This window comes from Equus przewalskii, chromosome 3, assembly GCF_037783145.1.
Source record: "Equus przewalskii isolate Varuska chromosome 3, EquPr2, whole genome shotgun sequence".
NCBI lineage: Eukaryota > Metazoa > Chordata > Mammalia > Perissodactyla > Equidae > Equus > Equus przewalskii.
Window position 1 is genome coordinate 64,979,453 of NC_091833.1, and position 23,606 is coordinate 65,003,058.

The 23,606-nt window shown below is 37.6% G+C and overlaps 1 protein-coding gene across 1 annotated transcript in view; it reads left to right on the forward strand.

The window, feature by feature from the left end:
* Positions 1–529: 529 nt before the first annotated feature.
* Positions 530–23,606, forward strand: part of LOC103540136 (sulfotransferase 1 family member D1-like) — a 113,262-nt gene continuing 90,185 nt past the window's right edge. The window contains exon 1 of the mRNA XM_070614739.1: positions 530–708. The gene's annotated coding sequence lies outside the window, so the exon portion shown is untranslated. The remainder of the gene's footprint in view (positions 709–23,606) is intronic.

Sequence of the window (23,606 nt, forward strand, 5' to 3'; positions counted from 1 at the left end):
ACAAATTCTGAAGGCAAAAAGAAAGTTGTAGAAGGTTTGTGAAGGAGAAATTCCGAAAGGAGTTTTATACCTGGTCAAGTAGATTAAAGTAAACCCAATTAAGTCAATGAGTTTTAATGTTAAAAATAAGCTGGTGCAGAAATTAAAATTTGGTTTTCTCTCTCCAAAAGATAAATTTCTTGAACTTTTGATCGCTCTTGATAAAGAGGTTATAAAAGGTGTTCATTTGAGTAAGTCTACCTAAAAGACAAATCTGTTTTGTTAAAATAATGACTGAGGTCACTCTTAAGAGTTTTGACTCTTTCTGTTGTCACTTTCAATGGATACTTGAGCATTGTTTCAGAGTGAGCGTTGTTTGAACAAGTGTTTTAAAATATTTTGGTATTTTTGACAAGCTTCTCATAAAAAATATTCAAGTCCTGAATTAAAGGGCTTCTTTTGAAAATGCTAAACTAATTAAGCTTATTTGGTCTATTAAATTACATGGGAAGCATTGTCAAATAAGTGATGATAAACTTCTTTAGGTGGTATTATATGGGTGAATGTTATTAATACAGGTGTCTTAAAATTATATAGCATTCCTAAAATTCTGATCTGTCCTGGTTATCAGTCATAATTCCAGTTATTATCTTGAAGTGTTGTATGGCACAGAAGGAGCCAAGTTTCTTTGTCAATTGTCCTTTTGAGTCTTTTGTCCATTTACAGATAGTTGCTGTTTTACTGTGATGTTTTTTGCTTTTGCAAATATGTTTCATCTTCAGAGAAATTCCTGGAAAGGATTCTGACACAAAAGTTCTAAACTACAGGTTTCTGATAAACTTTCAGAGTGTAAAACTGAATTGGGTAAGAAATTACAGAATTCTAACAGAAACTGAGCTCATGGATCTGCTAACAGAAGATTAAACTCAACCAATTATACAGGACTGTGTGAACTGATGAGGATGATTATAATGTTTTATGACTTTGAAATATTGTTTTTGATCTGTTTTGTTTTCTCAGATTTAAGGAAATCTTTTCTCTTATGCTATGACTTATAGCAATTTGGTGAAATTATACCTTTATGAGCAAAACTGAAACATTTAACTTTTTCTCCCTACCTGATCCCTCCAGAATTTAGAAACTCTTTGTGAGTGAGTATGGTTATTTTGTGGCAATATAGTTATTTGCATAAGTTCAATAAGAATCTGTTCTCCTTATAACAGGACACATTGGTTATATTACCAAGGCTTTGACCTGAATGTCATATTTGAAACATACAGGCTCGGATATGACAAGACAGCTTTTCAAGAACAAAGATTGGACTTTCTGGAATACAGCCACTTGGAAACATGGGCCTGGTACCTTGTTTACAGAGATTCTGGCAATCTTACCCAGTAAGTAAGGAAGGTTGCTTATCTGGCAGGTGCTAGGAACCTCAGAATATTTTGGGGGACCTCGAGAAGAGAGGAGTCCACCCAAACCTGTAGGTACTGCAGGCAAGATCTGACGGCAAGTCCTTGGCTTGGCTTTTAGGCCTCGAGAGGCCTTTACAGTTCAATCTGAGATTCCTCATAAAAAAAATTCCAGCAAAGCAGATTTTTTAAAAAGCCTATATAATCAATTGCTATTCTTGCTGCACTTATATAAATAATTGGACCAAGTTTTATTGAAACTACACTTATTTTGCAAACCAGTTAATCTTAATTTGGCTATCTTTTGTAAAAATGAGGGTGATTTTAGAGAGAAAAATTATGTTTCAGTAGAAGCTATAGTACACATTCACGGATATTAGATTCTAGCTCTTTTCTTCTACAAGATTCATCTATTACTAATCATAATGTCTCCTTGTGGCCATCCGTCTCTGACACCTAGGAGTTCCCTGACCACAATCAAACCTTTTCCTTCAATACTACCTCCCAAATACTAACTAGATTTGCCTTGTCACAGGTGGATCATAAACAAAAAGTTCCAAAGGTAAAGTCCCCAACTTATCGATACACACAGGATGGACTATATCAAATTTGGGACGAATATATTTGGCTCACTCCTACTGACTCAGGGTCGGTGAGCCAAGGAGTCGAAAGAAAGATTTCTTGGACTCTCAAGATCTGGCAGTACTGCTCTTTTACTTAGAGAACAGTGTGGAATAGCATGGGGACAGGACCCGTGGGCAGTCAGAGCTGCTGCGTGGGGACAGGACCCACGGGTAGGAGGAGGTGATGCTGCTGCTGCTTCTGCTGCAAACATGGGTGGAGAGTAAGGCTAAATTTAAGGCATAGGTATGTGAACCATCTCTTTACAAGACAAAGGGAAGAACATGTAAAAAAGTTAAAATGGTATCAGTGCAGGTGGGGTCTGGCCACTGGGTGGTCCCACAACTTTTAGATAAGAATCAAATTGGATTAAGTAAATGCCAAGTGTCACCACCCTAAATCAGTTACATGAGGTTGCCAGACAGTAACCAACTTAAGTTCTTGCCTTCCCCATTAAGAGCTTCCAGAGATAAGGCCATCCCCCCTTCCTCCTGGTGCAGAGGGGGAGGCACGGAGATTTCCTTCACAAATGCAAATGTCTCTCCAAGGGCAAGCAAACTCTGCTCCTCAGAGCCTATTTCTCATTTGCAGTTTTAAAATTAACTGGCCTAAAATAATCCTCATCACTAGTAGTGGTCAACTCAGTCAAAAAGCCACTCTTTGTTGGGAACAAACTAATTACACTTGTGATACATGACCTAATACCACCCTACCTATGGGAAAAATTTCCTGTTATATGTATTCTCATACCATAGCCTTAAGAAATACTGATTGGTTTGGGACTGACTAGGATAGACGGCCCAGCATATGTTGGTTAGCCCCTAACAGCACTCAGTGGCTTTGTGGCTCCAACTTATGGTTTTGGCTGTCACCTGGATGGATTGGATGATGCACCCTAGGCTTCATCTGGATGCAGGGTAGAACTACATTTACTATAGTTACTCCTCCTGCTAACCTACCCAACCTGCCACAGCGCTGGACCCACTCTGCCTTCCACTGGTATGACCACCTTGCCTCAGTTTTCCTTCCCCAATTAGGAAACAAAAGTGTCATCTGGCACATGGAAGCTCTAAACAAATTTACTGTGAAAGCATTAAATGATACACAACATAGCCTTTTGCTGCTTGATTTAGAAGTATCCCAAATGCCTAAGGCAGTCCTCCAAAACTGAATGGCACTGGATGTCTTGACAGCAGCACAGGGGGGCACTTGTGCCATTATAAAAACTGAATGTTGTGTTTATATTCCTGACTACCATCAAAATATCTCTGGCTTCCTATCTGATATGAGCCACCAAATTAAGTCCATGTCTGACCCTACCCTATCTCTACATGATTGGTTGAAGTCTTGGTCAGGTCCAGGTTTCTGGACTACTATCAAAACCTTATTCATTGGGTTAATCACCTTACTTGTATTTCTTATTATAATTTGTTGTTTATTTCGTTGTTTGTTTTCTGCATGTCAACAAAGTTTCACCTCCTGGGCCACCTCTCATCAAATGATTCTCTCATCTCCAGAAGATCTGTGTACCTTGTCAGCCTTGGACTCCACGGATGCAAACTTTCCAGTCCACTGAATCTCCTACCTGTACCTATGGCCCCATTTAGGGACAGCTCTATGACCTTGTACAGCCGGAAGTAGTTACAGAAGACTGACCACCGTCCATATCCCCAAAAGATTTTTGGACCAAATGGGTTCGGAGGGGGGGGGTTTATGATGAGGATTTTTAGGCTGCTTACTTTTAAAACTGCAGATGAGAAGCAGGCTCCAAGGACTGGAGTTTGCTTGCCCTTTGTTGGGAAACATTACATTTGTGAGGGAGACCTCCATCTGTAAAGATGCCTCCTTCTCTGTGCCAGGAAGAAGGGAGATGACCTTATCTCTTGAAACTCTTAATGGGGAAGGAAGGACTTAAGTTGGTTACTGTCTGGCAACCTCACGTAACTGATTTAGGGTGGTGACACTTGGCATTTACTTAATCTGATTTGATTCTTATCTAAAAGTTGTGGGACCACCCAGTGGCCAGACCCCACCTGCACTGATACCATTTTAACTTTTTTACATGTTCTTTCCTTTGTCTTGTAAAGAGATGGCTCACATACCTATGCCTTAAATTTAGCCTATCTCTCCACCCATGTTGGCAGCAGCAGCGGCAGCAGCAACAGCTCCTCCTGCCCACGGGCCCTGTCCCCACGCAGCAGCTCTGACTGCCCATGGGTCCTGTCCCCATGCCGGCAGCAGCAGCTCCCCATGCCAGCAGCAGCACCTCCTCCTGCCCATGGGTCCTGTCCCCATGCTATTCCATACTTTTCTCTAAATAAAAGAGCATTACTGCCAGATCTTAAGAGTCTAAGAAATCTTTCTTTCAACTCGTCAGCTCACCAACCCTGCATCACTTTTATTCTTTCTTCTGTACAAGTTGTTTTTAATTTCCTAAGTGATACACTCACACACACACGCATAATTACACACAATCCTACACCACCACATTGTATAAATTCAAACAATTAGATAAAGCAAAGTCACTATTTGGTGCCACTCAATTTCACATCCTTTTTCAGAGATGCTTCCAGATCAATTTGCAAGCATTTCCCTGTATGTATACATACACATATATTAAGAAACATCATTTTGTTTTGATGAATAAATGACAAGCAATAGGATATATTGGACTATATGAGGAACCCATTTGTTTTAAAACTTATTTGGCCTTCCAAAAAGGCCTGATGTGGCCTGTTGAGCATGCATTGTACATCTGCTCTAAACATTTATAATGTCTCAAAGAGAAGAATGATGCCCCTAAAGATGGTGATGCATCTTCCTCCATATCAGCATTCCCTTAAGGATAAGCATATTTTCCTAAAACTAAGGATTAATTACCGACCAGCTTGCTATGCTCACCTTGTGACCACTGACCTACTGTTCTAGCAAAGCAATCTCATGACTATTACAAGAGGGACATTCCTGTCACATGCAATGTATGCTTTTTGTTCCAAGATGGTATATAGCCACTCTGTATGCTCTACTTCTTTGGAGTGCTTCCTGCCTTCCTGAAAGTACTTTCCCAGGCTATATGGTGCTTTCAGTTGCCTTGTAATAAACTCACCAAAATTTTGATTTATAGATTGATTATGAATTATTTGTGTCAGCTTTTCTTGGCATAGCTGTGGCAGGATTTCAGAGAAAGTCACCAAAGACAATCTAGAATTGACATTGAACTGGTGCTTGGTATCACAGGGGCCCATTGAGTCCCCCTGGAACACTGCATTCTTCAGGTGACCCTTGAAAGTTCTCCTGAAATCCAGACCTCCTTATTTAAGTTTGTGGTCCAAGAGTTTATATGAGCATTTAAGGTCTTAAGATTAGATGATTCGAGGGGCACCAGTACATTTCCTGGGTGAAGAGAAAACTATGGGGAATCTCCTAGGCCAGGATAGTTTAGGGGAATCTTGGAGTGAACTGGGCTGGTTGTTCTTTTACTTTGGCTTTAAATTGGACAGAATTGTGTTTATAAAGCCTGGACAAACTGCTTGATAGAGAAATAAGTCTGAACTTGTTCAGCTCTGAAGAAAAGAGACACCAGATCCTTTCATTTGAAAGACACTCTCAGGTGACTGAAAACTTCATGGAAGTGTTGGAGGATCAATCCTCCTGATGCATAGGGGTCCCATGGGGAATTCCACTATCATTCATGTTAACTAATTTAAGGCTTATCTGGGGATGTGCGTATTAGGAATGGTCTTCCAGTGCTCTGAGCCCCCATGGCAGTTTTAGACTTTGAGCAGGAGAAATTGAGGCACGTAAGAGAGTGTTTATGACCTTTCTTTAGGGGTAACACTCACAAGCAGCACATTCCTGGCCAACTACACCGTCCTTAGAAATTTTTCCTTTATATTAAAAACAAAACTAAAAGCAAATGGGAAATTGTCTTTCTAAAACTGGCCAGCTTCCGGTCAGACAACCCTCCATGGAAATCTAGCTGGTTTCATGTACAATGCGTTTGGAAACAATGCTTGTAACTATTTAACAAAATCAGAAAGATTACATATGGATAGCTTAAGTCTTAAATGGCCAAAGTGGGGAAAGTTTGACTTGTCAAAACTAGTGTATGTGCATGCACAAATTGAAAAAAAACAGTTATAAAACTAAAAGAATGGGAAGCCTATTAAGATTGGCATTTAGAGGATTGAAAATGTAATAATGATAAAATGACTTCTTTACAGAAGACTAACTGTAAATTTGTAAAGATCGTGTCTGAATTAAAGAGAGATAAGAAGTCAGAAGCTTTCGCATGACTTTTATCTTTTCCACCTTCTCCACAGCCTCTTTTGGCACCTCAGAGCTTATGTCCTTCCCCCTCTCCGTCAGCACCCTTATATCTTTTCCTTTCTAAACTTCTGTCCCCCAATCTGTCCACACTACCTCCTCCTCCATCTCCTTCACCTCTAGAGGAAGCAAGGAGTAACTCTCAGGGAGCAGATACTGAAAGCCCTAAAGTTATAGTGGCTCCCTTTAAGGAGAAACTGATTACTTGGAGACGTGAGCCTGCTCTTGTATGTCCTCCTTGGACTAGAACTGAACTTAAGAATTTAATGAAGGACTTTCCACATCCTTTGCAAGGTCCTTTAAGGTTTGCTCAAGAATTTAATTTAATTGTTAGAAGATATGCACCAGGATATTCAGATTTATATCACCATGTGCATTTGATGGTATCTGAGAGCAAAACAAAGCAATGGATGAAAGAGGGAAATTGGAGAACTCCCCTGGAGGATTTTCATAAACATGAGTCTGATGACCTTAAGAACTGTAGAGATATTGCTCAAGCCTAGTATAAAGCTATTCCTGTGATTTTTCCCAGGGGAATACATTGGGCAAAACTCCATCAATGTAAGCATAGACTAGAAGAATCTATCTTTGATTATTTTGGAAGACTTAAGAAAACCTTTAAACAATACCCTGGGATGGCTCCTGATAGTTTTCAGGATCATCAAAATGATCCAATTTCAAATTCAATTTTCTTGGAAGGATTAGATGAGGAATTAGCAAAGTTAATTAAAAGACATGAATTGGATTGGACTTCAATGCACACTAATGCTCTTGTCAATATTGTGGATAAACTCTCTCAAACAAAAGAAAGAAAAAGCCACTAAAGTTATGAGTATACAACTGCAACAGCTTAGTGGCCCAAAGAAAGCCATCCTTCTAAAATCTAACCGGAAACAGATAGACCACACCTGTTACTATTGCAAAAACCTGGTCATTTCAAATGAGATTGTCGTAAACTCAAACGGAGTTTAGATTGTAACAACAGTAAACAGGAATAAGGATGCTCCCAGGGTTCCAAGAGGGCATTTCCCTTCCTCTTTACTAACACCTTAGGGGAAATTGAGATAATTATCAGAGGGGAAACTTCAAAGGCCCATGTAGATAGCAAAGCTGCATTATCTGTCCTTAACCCTACCCTTATTCATTGTCCTCTCTCTCCAAGTAAACTGACAGTTCAAATGGTAGACATTTCAAATTTTCCAATGCAGGCTTTTCAATCAGAACCAATAATTTTTCAATTAGGAATCATCACAGGAAAACATGTGTTTCTCCTGGTAAAATGTACACCAATTCATTTGATTGGACAAGATCTTCTAGAAGCATACAGTGCCCATACTGCCTTTGCACAAAAGGGTAAAATGCTTCTAGATTTAGAAAATCAGGATGCTGAACAAAATGTAGTTACTGAAAGGTTGGTGATTATAAAATCAATGACTCAAATAGAAGAATAGAAAAACTGATGACCTATTATTACAAGTACCTAGAGAATTATGGTCGTCATCCTCTTCAGATATTAGCAAAATTAAATTGGCCACTGCTATTAAGGTGACTGCTGATAACTCTAAGCCTCTATCTAATATTTGGCAATATCCACTTAAGCCAGAGGGATTGAATGGGATAAGGCTTATCATTCAAGAATTTCTTGAAAAGCGATATATAATTCCTTGTACTGGTCCTTGTAATACATCTATGTTTCCAGTAAAAGAACTGAATGGGAAAGTCTGGAGATTTGTTCAAGATCTAAGAGCTGTAAATAACACAGTGATTCCTTGAGGTCCTGTGGTTCCAAATCCACACACTTCCCTCTCAGCCATTCCAACTAACAGCTGCTATTTCTCAGTCATTGATTTATGCGGTGCCTTACTTAGCATTCCTTTGGAAAAGAATGGTCAATTTCTTTTTGACTTCATGTGGGCATATCACCAGTATACCTGGACAGTTATGCCACAGGGCTACACTGAAAGCCCTGCTTAGTTTTCCCAGATACTCAAGGCTGATTTAGCTAATATAGATTTCCCTAATGACTCCACTTTCATTCAATATTTGGATGATTTGCTCTTGTGTTCAAAGACTAAGGTGGACTCTCAGAAGGACACAATTTATCTGGTACAGCAGTTATCATCTAGGGGCATAAAGTGTCCAAGGATAAACTCCATTTTTGCCTGCCTGTTATAAAATATCTGACACTTAATATTTAATGATGGACTATTGATTGATTCTGAAATGATTAAAGGAATTTGGCTTTTTTTCTCCCTAAGACAAAGAAACAATTGAGGGAGTTCTTAGGACTAACTGGATATTGCAGAAACTGGGTGCTTAACTTTTTTCTTATTGTCCAACCTTTATACACATTATTAAGCTCTAACCTGCCTAATTTAATTGGATAGACACCAGAAGGAGAGAAGGCAGTAACTACCTTCAAGTGTATTTTAGCTCAAGCACCAGCCTTAAAGCACCCTAATTACGGCATGCCATTTTTCCTCTTCATAAATGAGGATAAAGGAAATACCTTAGGTATATTAACTCAGAAACATGGTGATCAAGATCGACCTATAGGGTATTATAGTCAGCAGTTAGACTCAGTAGCAAAAGGGCTCTGCCTTGTATGATAGCCACTTGAGCAGCAACCCTCTTATGCCAGACCACTGAAGAAATAGTGACGCAGTCTCCTTTAACTACCTGTGTTCCTCAATCAGTTGAATCTCTTCTAAATACTCATGACACTTAGCATTACTCTGTAAGCTGACTAGCCTCCTATAAAGTTCTGTGACTCTCTGCACCTAATATTACCTTAGCCTGATGTAATAATCTTAATCCTGCAACTTTATTTCCAGCTCCACAGGAGGAAGATGCCCATGACTGCATTTTATTAACTGATTATCTTCTTACTCCTAGGAATGACTTGCCAAAGACTCCTATTGATAATGCTAATCTAATTTGGTTTGCAGATGGGTCTTACTTAAAGGATGAACCAAGGATATTATAAGGCTGTATATGTAGTAACATCCTCAGTGGACATAATTGAGTGTTCTTATTTAACAGGGATAAAATCTGCATAGCAAGGCATATTAATTGCTTTAACTTGAGCTTGTCAATTGGCCAGTGAACAGGTAGCAAATATCTATACTGACAGCCTTTATGCTTTCAGAGTATCATATGACTTTGGAATGCTGTGGAAACAATGAGTTTTTAACCTCCTCAAGTCAGCCTATAAAGAACGGGAAACAGGTTGCAGAATTAAAAATCTTATACATCTACTGAGACAACTAGAAATTGTTAAAATACCCGTAATTAGGGTGCTTTAAGGCTGGTGCTTGAGCTAAAATAGATTTGAAGGTAGTTACTGCCTTCTCTCCTTCTGATGTCTATTCAATTAAATTAGGTGGGTTAGACCTTAATAAGGTATTTTAATTGTTAAAATAATTGTTAAAATAAAATTGTTAGGCTGAGGCCTTTTCCTGCAGAAGAACAATGGCTCTATCTGTAGGTAAATTACTAACAGAAAGAATAACTCTTGTTTGGGAAATTCCTACTGAGTTATACAATGAAAGGGGAACTCCTTTCATGAGACAAATAATTAAATCCATTTGTAACATTTGGTCAATGTAGCATTTTTACTGTGCTTACCATCCCTGATCCTCAGGATTGGTGGAAAGAACTAATGGCACAATCAAAACTCAATTGGCAAAGCTTTCAGAAAAATTTAATATCTCATGGCCAAAAGCTCTTCCACTAATTCTCTTCAATCTTAGATCTACACCCTTTGATAAGCATCAGCTATCTCCTTTCATGATAATAACTGTACGGCTTATGCAATTAGACAGAGGGATGTATGAAGCAACTTTTCTTAAAGGAGATATCTTACATTATTGTCAGCATCTCATTGAGAAACAAAAGAAACAAGAGATTGGTAGCTGATTCTCTCTCTTCACAGTGAGCTCCCAGGAGACAAAGACTTTAACGATCATGGATCACAAACTGGAGACTTTGTTTATTGGAAAAGACACCAAATAAAATACTCTTTGCAGCCCCATTGAAAAAGGACCATATCAGGTGCTTATACCCAACCCATGTGCTACAAAATTAAAAGGCATAGACTCACAGATTCACATTTCTCCTTTTAAAAAAAAAAGAAAAACTTCTCCACCTTAGTGGGTTTTGACTTTTACCTACCCCAACACTTTATTCCCCCCAACTCTATAAGATAGTTTAGAACCCAATTACAAAATCTGTTTAATCACAAAATGTCATTTAAAATTTTCCTGATAGTGTTTATTTTTCTAATCCACATTTGAATGGGCCTCTGATGGCAGTGTTTTTCTGCAATGGGCACATTCCTTTGCTACAGACAAGAATCAGTCCCATTCTTGGATATATGGCTAACTAGCCCTTTCTAGTACCTCTGTGTTAACTTTCTGGGTTTCTCCCTTTCAAGGCATGGATTAGAAAGCTTTAAAGCAATTTATTATGATGAAAAGATCTAGGTCCGGTGTTCACAGTTTGTCTGATGTTACTAATTGTAGTTCTGAAACCTGGTCAATTGCCCATAGTATTAAAGCTGCAGGGCACAGCTACTTCTTTCTGTTTCTTAGACCATTCAGTTATCTCAGCAATTTGCAAATAAACAAAAGAAGCCAGACATTACAGTGAGAACTATGGAAGGTTTTACACAAATTTGTGATGGATATGTTTGACTTACCTCTAGCCATGGATTTTTAAACATACCAGCACCTTTATTTTGAGAATAAAGAAATCATTCCAAACAAAATATACTGTTTTGCACTCAAAATATGAGCTGGATATCCACTGAGTCATGTCAGAATGATATCATACTTAAAGAAAGTGACTGGTTTGAAACAGACTGATCTTGGAGATCAGACATTTATTGGGTGGCTCCTAATGGAACTCAGTGGTTAGGTGGAACAAACCTCTGCTCTTGGTTACCACCCAGATGGCTAGGACACTACACCCTGGGCTTTCCTTGGATACAGGGAGGAATTCTCCAGAGCTAACAGCTATTGCCAATCTCCCTCTCTTTAAGACAAGATGGACTCATTCAGTGTTCCACTGGTATGACCACCCTAGTGGCTATATTTGCTCCTTCCTTGGAGCTAGACGATGTCATATCACATATAGAAACTCTGACTAAATTTACTAAACAGGCCCTTAATGATAGTTAAGCAAGAATAGCCTTATTAAATACTGAAATGTCTTTAATGAGAAAGATTGTCCTTCAAAATAGAATGGACTTAGATATTCTAATAGCATCCCAAGGTGATATGTGTGCAATCATTCAAACTGAATGCTGTATTTTTATACCTGATGAATCTTCCAATGTTTCATCTCTGCTAAAGCACATGAAAAAACAAGTGAATGCCTTAAGCGATCCTACACCCAATCTTGATTTGTTTGGTTGACTCCCTTCAGGTATCAGTTCTCTTTTTGATCAGATGGAAATTCCTATTTCTATTAGTTCTTGGAATTCATGTATTGGTCATAGTATTCAAGCTAATTACTGTTTTCTTTACTCTGTGTTGTAAGACTGGCATGCAGGTCAGAGTAATGAGTGCTCAGTGACTTGAGATGGTCTATCAATCTTACAAACTTGGATGAATTTCCTTTTCTGATAAAGACTATGCCTAAGAATTCATTTTTAAAAGTAATCTGTTCCAATATTGAATTATTATCTTCATTACTTTACCTTTTCTATAATTGTAAACAATGCAAACATAAGGAGTCATGTAAAAGCACGTGTATGTTAGTGCAACAATCTAAAGTTAATTGACAAAAAAAACCTGTAAAATGCTCCTTCTATTAATATATATCTGTATCTTTGTGTATTATATCCAACTATTTCCCCTCAATGTGGACAACTGAGCAAATAATAAAATAAAAACCTAGCACTGGGGGCCATGATGGGCCCAGGGCAGGCAGCAACCACTGTGGCACTGAAGGACGATATTTTGATCATCAAAGCTTTCTATCAAAAAATTATAGATCAAAAGGAGGAAAAGGATGAATAAATGACAAGCAGTAGGATATATTGGAGTATATGAGGAAGCCATTTGGTTTAAAACTTATTTGGCCTGACTTTGTTTTTCCAAAAGGTCTTGATGTGGCCTGTTGAGCATGCATTGCAGATCTGCTTTAAATATTTATGATGTCCCAAAGACAAGAATCATGCCTTTAAATAGAGATCTATCTCCCTCCATATAGGCATTCCCTTAAGGATAAGCCTATATTTCTAAAAACTAAGGATTAATTACCAACCTGTTCTTCTTACCTTGTGACCACTCATCTGCTATGCCAGCAAAGTGATCTTGTGACTTTTGTAAAAGGGACATTCCTATCATATGTAATGTAGGCTTTTTGTTCCAAGACAGCATATAATCACTCTGTACACCCCACTTCTTTGGAGTACTTCCTTCCCTCATGAAGATACTCTCCCAGACTATATGGTCCTTAAGAAGGGCTCATAATAAAGTCACCCAAATTTAGATTTATAGATTTATTATTAATCACTGATATTGACAGTTTTCTTCATTTTATCATTTTATACTGAGAAGAGTACACTCATGAATTGTGTTTTCCCCAGTTGTTGTCACCCAAGAATGTCTTAGAAATAATTTTATATCAATATGTAAGCTTCATCATTATTTTTTTTATTGTGAGCAAGATTGGCCCTAGCTAAGATCCGTGCCAATCTTCCCGTATGTTTTGTATATGGGAAGCCACGGAAGTGTGGCTTGATAAGTAGTGTGTAGATCCATGCCTGGATCCAAAGCTGTGAACCCTGGGCCGCCAAAGCAGAGTACATGAACTTCAGCACCAGGCCACTGAGCCAGCCCCTAAACATCATTAGTGTTAAGTATTAAATGGTTAGATTTCTTGTATCTACTCTTCTGCCTAATTAGAAAGTTGTTTCTCCCCTTCCTCTTTGTCCTTGAAAGAAATCCGAATTGTCCTTTAAAAGCTAGCTCAAATATTGTCTGTTTTACTAAGCCCTTACTCATCTTTCAGGCTATGTTAACTTCTGTTCTAATCACCTAGGAGGCTGGGAGGAAAGGAGAATAACCACAGTTTTAAGAGAACTTAAATATGGTAGGGTTTATTCCCCTGGAGGCCTGTTTGTAAATTAAAGTGCAAAACCCAGTGGAGGGTAACAAACTGAGGGTAATTAAGGACAGTATTCATATGGATGGAACAAAAGGGTTTTCACGGTAATATTTGTAAATCAGCCAGCAGGAAGGGGTAGGTTGTGTGTTGGGGTTTTAGATGTTTTCCTTTTTTAAAATAGGATTTTTCCCACTAACTAGAATGACCAAAGAAAACATCCAATCATAAAAGAGACAGAATTGGGGCACATGTTAGGATCTCTTCCAATTCATCTGAAGTTCATCACAAAATTCTGGTCCCAGTATAGGCCTACAGAGGAAGTGGTTTCATGTGGATTAGCACACTTTTTAAGTTAATTGACAAGGTTGTAGTAGCATTGTGAATAAAGAAAAGACTTTTCTGAGGAATAATCTTAAAAAGAGAAGAATAATTTAAAACTCCCTTCTCTATGGCTCTATCAGGTTAGGTTCAAGAACTCCTGGGATTGACATTGTAGATGAAAATCTTTATCCTACATTGATCAAGGATAAGGAGAGTGAAGACATTTGCTTTTCCTGTCCCTACTTCCTTGTACTTTACCATTATGTTTAATGACACTTTCTGCTGGTGTTATTGTGGTGTGAACCCCCTGAGATGAGATCTACCTCTGATCTAACTGTGCATTCAATGACTAACATAATGTCTGGCACTTAGTGATGCTAAGAAATTGTTGCTTAATTATTTTTTAAATAATTAGTTTTTGAATTGCATCAAAAAATGAGCTTAAATTCATTCACTCTTACAGAACTTAAGAAGACAGTAGAAAATTAATAGCATTGACTCTCTTTAAACTTTCTAGTCATCTTTGATTTGTATTGTACTTCAAGACAGAAATCCAAAAATGAAATAGTGTTGCCTAGTCATGTAGCTACAGAAATTAATATGTGCCAGTAGAAAGCAGCATGATACTGTGCTGCCAGTGACAAAGCGTCTCTCCTTGACCAACCTTTAGTCTGGCTCTTCTGAGCCCTCTGCAGGACTAAGTCTGATCTTAGGCTTCATCTCAGTGCTTGTAGAGTTCAGTTTTGGCAAGAATCCTGCGAAGTCGCTTAGGCCAGAATCCCCCATGCTCAGTATCTGATCATCCTCAATATCTGACCAAATTCCTCATCCCCCATCATTCCCCGGGTAATGTCTGATCACCTGCTCTACCTTCAAAAAGATTCCTGTTAAGTCAGTTTCACAAAGAATTTCACCCTACCCCTCTTAGTAATTTACCATCCATTACACCTCCTCCCCTTCCCAATCTGATCCTTGGCTATAAAGCCCCACATTTCCTTGCTGTATTCAGAGCTGACCCCAAACTCTCTCTCCTTTGCAAAACTCCCATGGTAATCATCCATATACACATTGCAGTAGTGTTGAATAAAATCTCCTTTACTGACTTAAATAAGTGTCATGAATCATTTTTTTCTATAGCACTAGTATATTTTAAAGCCTGAGAAATTCTGGGATTGACCAGCTGGTACAGAGTCTTCAACAGTAAATTACTCAACTTCTTTATATGGAAATATACTATACAGATAGAAATATAATTTGTAAAAATTAAAGATATAGTTTTTACATTCAAAGTGCTGATATTTATACATTAATAAGTGGCCTTTTCTTTTTGTATTGACGTTACATTCATTTTGTTCAAACCCTTCCTGGATAGTGAGACTTACATAAGAGTCTTTAATGCCCAAAGTTTGAAAGGACTTATATTCATTTATTCGTATGCCTTCTTTTTCTACAATGTATTTGAGGTTATTTAAAAATATATAGAGAGAGATGACAAAAGAACAAACTAATTAATGAGTGATTATTTCTAGGAAATGTAAAGATGCTTACTTTTTATTTCATCTATTATAATATTTTTGGTTTGTATTTTTTTTTTTAGATTTTATTTTTTTTTTCCTTTTTCTCCCCAGAACCCCCAGTTGTATACATATTTGCATACTCTTCGTTGTCGGTCCTTCTAATTGTGGCATGTGGGACGCTGCCTCAGCGTGGTTTGACATGCAGTGCCATGTCCGCACCCAGGATTCGAACCAACGAAACACTGGGCCGCTTGCAACAGAGCGTGCGAACTTAACCACTCGGCCATGGGGCCAGGCCCAGTTTGTATTTTTTTTGAACAATGACTGTGCATGTCCTTTTTAACTAAATATAGTCATAAGAAAAAAAATTAAGACATTTGGAGTCAATTTGTTTGCTTGAGTTGAGATTGGGCAATCTGACAGTGAAGAAGTGAAGAGAAGAAGTGCAGGAAGAGTATTCACTTGGGACCACTTAGTAACCACCATGGAAGTTCTACATTCTGAAGGTAAAAGGCTCACTGTGAAATGCAACTATCAGTACAAGAGCTTGCAATTAATCAAGAAACTACCTGTTAGAAGAGATAATAGAGAAAGCCAACAGTTCACAAAAGCAACAGCAATAACAGGAACAACAATAACAGCAACAAAGATGAAACAACCTTCCCATACAGTCATATTCCTGTGAGACTTACATGAAAAAATCACAAAACCTACAGAAGAGTGCAAACTGAGACTTGAGTAATTGAAAAATTCTATGATTTTACACAGGAAGACACAAATTCAAACATTGAAAAATTCTGCCTAAATTAGTTCATAAAACAAAAGCAATAAAGATTAGAATTTGCTTTATATTTTGGCAAGGAATGTCATGACCAATATGATTCTAAGGAAAGTCATATAGAAAAATCAACAAAGACAGCATGCTTAAGCTAGTGCCAACAGACCCCTTCTAGTAAAACCCTTTTTCCTCGTCCCTTCAAGCCAGGAGTTGTGACAGCTTCCTACTGAAGCCATATCTGGGTGCCTGGTTATTCCTTATCAGTTCCCTAAATCTTGCCTGAATCTTTGGAAATAATCTTTTCATTAAACTATCCTCATTCAAATCCTCTTAAGTGAAATTATATTCTTGCCCTTAGCTACCATCCAGTTTTTTGAGCGATAATAACTTGACTTTTGCGATTAGAGATTTTCCAATTAAGAGTTTAGCTTGTGTTGATGAGTGTATGCTGGATGAGGACAAATTAAGCTATTAAGAGAATATTTTAATTTAATAATAACTGAGTATGTCTTATTTTCCACTTAAAGGAATTCATTATTAACTTATGCTGGTTTCATCAATAAAATACAGTCTTGCATGGAGGCATGAATCATACATAAAACCTCTCCTTTACATTTCATCTTACTCTCATTCAATTTTCAATGTTCCCTTCTAAAAATAGAAACAATTAATAATTGAAACAGTTTACGTTATGGAAATATACAGGTTCTGAGACTAGATACAGTTTTCCCAGGAGAGTACACTGAGATCCTTAGAACAGGGGTGCAGTCTTCAGAAAGCCATGGGATACCAAAACACAGCACCAGGAATTTATTTTTTCCTCACATCTACTCTTTTCTTCTCTCCCTGTTTGTCTCCCTTTACTCCTCAATTCACAATGTAAATGGAATTTGGCTACTCTGGTGCCTTAACTGAATTGCATGTTCAAGGGACCAACCCAAAATGATCTACAATATCTAGGTTCAGATTTCCCAATCATAATCTGGTTTGCCTTACCTGGGGAAATTCTACTCCCTCCTTGACCATCTGTGGCCAAGGAGAAAGAATCACTTTCACAGTATTGACTGCTGAGATTCTAAGCATGGAGAATTCAGAACATTACTCTTAGTTAGAAACATTCTAAAAGAGGTTTATTCCCTCCAAATATTGTGATAATCTTTTTGAATACATAATTTCATATAATTTTCCAGAAACCCTATGAAAAAGTTACCATATGAACCCCACTCATAGATAAAGCCCAAAAGGTTAAATAAATTGCTCAAGGTCACGAAGATCAAGTGACAGAACTAGGGCTTAAATTCAGAGCTGCCAGGGGTCTGGAGTCAGAGCTCTAAAACACTCACTCCCTCATACTGCGGTATGGAGGCTTGGCTCAGTGGAAAGTATTTTGTGAGGAGATAAAATAATGCAGTCCAAGTACATAGCTCTTCGGTGGCCTGCCTTAATCCAAGGATAACATTTCTCATATCCAGTGGAACAGATAAAATGCATTCCCTTCAAACAATTCTCCGTAAATACTGCTTATCATAAACTGGCTTTTGATAAGTATGGGACAGCAGAGAACTGAAAGTTACTATCTCTGGCAAGTTAAACCTAATTTGTTCTTTCCCACGTGAACAAGACATGGAGGCCAACATGGGACAGAGGAAGCAGTATGTTCTAACAAACTAGCAAAGAGAGAACATGGAGCTCTTCCTGTCTTCTCATATCTCTGTACTCCCTCATTTCTTCAGCCAATGCTCATTTCACAAATAGTAAAACAATATATCTGATGTTTTGAAGTTTACAAAAATTTTAGTATTTTCCCTGTTCTGCATAGTAAGAGGAGATAAGAGTTATTATCTTTTTAATTAAGCAACAGTAATTAAAATAATTACTCTTCGTTGCTCAGTTTATAAGCAGATCAGGTAGCCTGATTATCAGATCTATTCACTATTCTATGTTGTTTGCTATTCTGTGGAGGGCACCATGACCTTCAAGAGGAGCAGATAGTCATCTTTGATTCCTCCTTTCAGTGCATTTACAACTTTGTGATGTCAGTGACAATGTTGAACTTTACCTGAGCCCAGTTTTCATAGAAATCAGGGAAGATTAAAGGAATCCCTTCACGTTTTGTCTTCTGGAAAAGAACTTACTGCAAGGAAACACCTTTCCTTATATGACTTTGATAAGACTCACAGCTGTCCCTATGTTTACCTGCGACAAGACCAGACACAGACCCTCCAAACTCTCATTCTTTGTTTTGTAAATGATTAGCTGTCTTGTACGTAATTAGCTATCTTGTAAATGACTAATTTGGCCCGTAGGTTAATGGGGATAAAATACTTGTTTATTTAACTTTGGTTAACATTCTCTTTAGCCCAGGATGCTGAACTTTGTCCTACCATCAGCCTGAATCAGTAAACAAAAGCTCCTCAATAGCCCATCCTGAGAATAGACTGGTCTCAGAGTGAAACATTCTCTGATCTATTCTATCATGCCATCTTTCATCACACTTCCTCACATGTGGTTCTTGTGATCTTTGTTGACTTCTTTGTATAAAAAAAAAACCCTTTTGCCTAATTCTCCCCTCAACCATAGCTTTATTGAGATATAACTGACAAATAAAAATTGCATATATTTAAGATGTGAAATGTGATGATTTGATATAAATATACATTGTGAGATGATTACCACAATCAAGCTATTGTCTTACAGTTACCTTTTTTTTCATAGTGAGAACACTGAAGTCTACTCTCTTAGCAAATTTCAAGTATACAGTATAGGATTATTACCTATAGTCACCATGCTGTACATTAGATTCTCAAAACTTATTCATCTTATAACCCAAAGATTGTACTGTAGGGGAGGAAGAATATTCCTCTGCCCTCTAGGTTGGTCTTGTTGGTCTAAGAATTAAATTGACGTGAAAGAGAATAAGAAGAGAAAATCAAATGTTTAATTCATGTATGTATGGACGAAACCCAGGAAAACTGAGTAACTCACCAAAATGTCCAAAGCCACCACCTTAAATACCATCTTCAGCTAAAGACAAAAGAGCATATTGGAGGTCCTGGTTTGAGACTTCAACAGAAAAGAGGAAGATTCACATGGAGATGAAAAAGCAAATTTTTGGTAAACAAATGTTTGCCATGCCTTGCAAAGACAATGTGACATGGAAAGGACTTTCATCAAATAGGCCTTGCTAGACTCCACTTTGTCTACAGCAGCTAGTTCATATACTCCAAGGATTGGGAGTAGAGAGTTCAGGAAGGGGTAAAATGAGGAAACTTGAATCTTCATATTGGCATTATCTTTGAGAATTAGACCCATTGAGGAAGAAAAGAGTCAAAACAATAAGAGAAAAATATGATTTCACAATCTTCCTGTCAGTTGATCCTGGCTTGACTTCAAGGGAAAAAAATCCTCACAAAATAAATAAAACCACAAAAAATAGGACTATAATGTGAGGATTTTTGAAATATTCACAAAATTATCAGTGCCATTTTTTGAAGTATAGCAATGCTACACTAATTGTGTGATGACTCATATAGTAAAAGAATATGAATTATAGTGTATATTACATGTTGTTTAGTAGTTTCAAACGTGTGAGGTTTTAAAAATAGTTAGATATGGCTAATTTGGAATTAACAGTATGATTTATAGGCCAACAGCTACTGTTTTGAGCTTTAAAGCTAACTCTAACAATTGAATAACAGGAAGACGTCTGATAGGAATGACAATTAAAAGATAAACTACTAAATTTGGCATTGAGAAAATCTTTTTATTCAGCAAGGCTCACTATCAAATATTTATACAGAGCCAATTATTATGGCATTGGCTTTTTGGAAAGGAAAAATATTTTTATTGTGAGATCCATCTGCAAGGAGACAGGAGGCATTTGCTCTCAGATCTATCTCCCTGATTCAGTATTTTGGGAAAAATTTAAGAGTTTAGGGATAACAGGCTGAAAAACTGGCTGGCATGCAGAAATGTTAGTGGGACAGGTTTTGATTGGAGGGCTTTAGGTATTTGTGGTAAGGTTTTCAACATTTATGGTAAGATTTTAAACTTTTATGGTAAGGTGGGAAAGGGGTTTTAACACCAGATCTTCCTGGATGATGGGCCTCTCCCCTCTGATGAGAGTCCAACTTTCTAGTTCCAGTCATGTCCCATTCCTTTGGCTCTATAGGGAGGAGAATCCTTGGTTCTGTGGTCATTTTAAGTCAAGATTTCCTCTTCTATGTATGTTCTGGTTAGGTGACTTTGAAAATTTTCTGAAAAACAATTTCTATTCACTCCGTTGGTAAGAGATGGAGTCAGTTCAAATTGGTCCTGATAGGCCCATGCTTACAAATCCCCTCTTTCTGTTGTTCATTCCTCAATCTTGAGGGAAATGGGGTGATGACTACTCTACCTGCTTCCTGCTGGTAAGGGGCATATGCTTAACATGGCTTAAGTAATGACCAGTTTTTAATTGTAACTACTCATGAGTTCTGAAGCATTATTCTTGGAGGAATTTATGTCCTTGGGTCTCTGGCAATAGACTTGACAAAAACATTGAGAATCATGAGCTGGAATAGAAGATGTGACAAAACTACCACACCAAAGGACCTATTAGTAAGTACTGCCATGCCCCATTGGGAAGAAATTCTTATTTATAAAGAGATGCTTATGTGAGAGGGAAGGCAACATCCTTGTCTTGGCTTTGGGACACTATAAACATTTAAAGCATTTAAAGCAGATGTCCAATTCATGCCCAACAAGCCATGTCAGACCTTTTTGTATAAATAAAGTTAGAGCAAATTAATCTTAAATAAAATGGCTTCCTCTATATCCTAACATATCCTATTGTTTTCCATTCATTTATCATTTTCCCCCTTTTGATTGATAATGTTTTGAGAGAAAGCATTGATAATCAAAATATTGTCACCCAGCACTAGGGTTGTTGCTGTCTGCCTTGAGTCCATCAAGTCCTTTGTTGTTAGACCTTTATGTCATTAATTTGTGTAGTTATCTGCATTAAGGGGAAATAATAGACAATCATAGATATTTATATATATATATATTAACAGATGAAGTTTTTCACATGTTTTTTTAAATTAATTTTAGATTGTTGCACAAACTTTGCACATGTGCTTTTTATGACTCTTTATGCTTACATTGTTTACAATTATAGAAAAGAATAGTTATAAAATGAGTTCTTAAGCTTTATCAGAAATAATCTTTATCAGAAAAGGAAATTCATCCAGAGTTGTAAAATTTATCCACTGCCTTAAGTTGTTGAGCTCTCATTGCTTTAGCTTGCATGAGAGTCTTAGAACATTGAGTAAAGAAAACAGTAATCAGCTTGAATACTATGACTACTACAAGGATTTCAAGGAGTAATAGAAATAAGAGTTGTAATCTAGATCACACAAAGGAACCAATACTTGAGGGAAGCCAACCAAACACATCAAGATTGGGTGTAGGATCACTCAAGGCATTCACCTGCTTTCTCATGTGCTTTGGCATGGATGACACACTGGAAGATTCATCAGGTATAAAGACACAGTCTTCAGTTTGAATAATTGCTCCTGTACCACCTTGGGATGCTATTAGAATATCTAAGTTCATTCTGTTTTCAAGGACAGCCTTCCTAATTAAAGACACTTCAGTATTAAACGACTATTCCTGCTTGACTATCATTAAGGGACTGTTGAGTAAATTTAGTCAGAGCTTCTATATGTGATATGACATCTTATAGCCCCAAGGAAGGAACAAATAAAGCCACTAAGTGGTCATACCAGAGGAACACTGAATGAGTCCATCTGGCATTAAGAAGAGGAAGATTGGCAATGGATGTTAGCTCAGGGTGAATCCTTGTTTGCATCCAAGGAAAGCCCAGGGTACACAGTCCTAGACATCCAGGCAGTATCCAAGGCCAGAGGTTTGTTCCAACTAACCACTGAGTTCCATTAGGAACCACCCAATAAATGCCTCACCTTCAAGACCAGTCTGTTCCAAACCAATCACTTCCTTTAAGTATGATAGTATTTTGACATGACTTGGGGGATATCCTCCCATATTTTGAGTACAATTTGGCAGATTTTGTTTGGAATGATTTCTTTGTCCCTAACATAAAGTTGCCAGTGTGTTTAAAGATCTGTGGCTAGGAATAAGCCAAACCTAGTAAACCAAATACCTTGTTCCCTCCCAATTTTATAAGATATATTAGAACCTGATTAAAAAACTTTTTATTAATCACAAAATGCTGTTTAAACCTTTCCTGATAGTATGTTTTTTTTTTCCAACCCACTTCTGAATGCCAAATTTGTGTAAAACCTCCCATAGTTCTCACAGTAATTGCTATCTTCTTTTGTTTATTTGCAAGTTGTTGGAGTAATTGTATGGTCTGAGTAAGAGAAAAAGAATGGGTGGCTGTGCCCTGTATAGTTAACAGTATGAGCTATCGACCACATTTCAGGATCATAATTGGTAATATAAGATATAACATGAACAAGGGAGCTAGATCTTTCCATCATAACAAATTACTTCAAAACTTTTCAATCCATGCCTTGAAAGGGAGAAACCCACCAAGGTAACCCATATGTACTAGAAAAGGGAAACTGGCTGCATGTCCAACAATTGGACTGATTTTTGTGTGTAGCAATGGAATGTGGCTGTTGTGAAAAACATTGCCATCAGAGGCCTATTCAGAAGTGGATTGGAAGAAAAAACATACTATCAGGAAAGTTTTAAGTGGCATTTTGTGATTAATAAAAAGACTTTTGTAAGCAGGTTCTAATATATCTATAGAATTGGGAGGGAGCAAGGTATTAGGGTGGGTAAAAAGGTAAGGAAATCTAGAAATTGATTATTGTGGCAATTATATAGGGTTTAAACATTATAAAGGATTTAAATGGGGAGATATGAGGTTAGGAATACAGGCTTAGTCCAGAGTCTTGGGACAATTGTCTACATTCCCTTGGATGCAGCTATCTTCTTCTCATCCTGATTTGGAGATATTTGTATTGGTCAGTCAAAGTCAGGTATCAGAAAGGAAGATGAAATCCACTTAGGTGGAGAACCCTGGTATCTGGAGATCAGAAAGAGTTTCCTCAGTTTTTGTTGCTTTTTCTGAAAAGTAACTTAAGATCAGTTATAGGTTCACAGGAATACTCTAGGGAAGAAAATATTGTCCATAGGCCTTCATGGACAACCAGTGTTTGGATCATTCACTCTTTCTGCTTCCTGTTGTTTGTGATGAAGGATGTTACCTGTTTGAGAACTATAAAAGGGATGAGGAGAGTCCTGACTGGAAATGGACACTATTTTTACCCGTGAGTGGTGTATCCAAGGTTTAACTCTTTAATTTTACTGAAGAATTTGTAACCGGAAGGACTTCCTATCGTTCATTCCACTTAGGTTGTAGTTGATCCTCAGGGTGTTGATTCTTCCAAATGTTAAGAAGGACACAGTCCTTCAGGCTTATGCAATGCAGGTGAACGTCTGTAGGAAACATTAATTGGCTAGAAACATATTTGTGTATAGCAGATAAAGTAGCACCTAGAGATC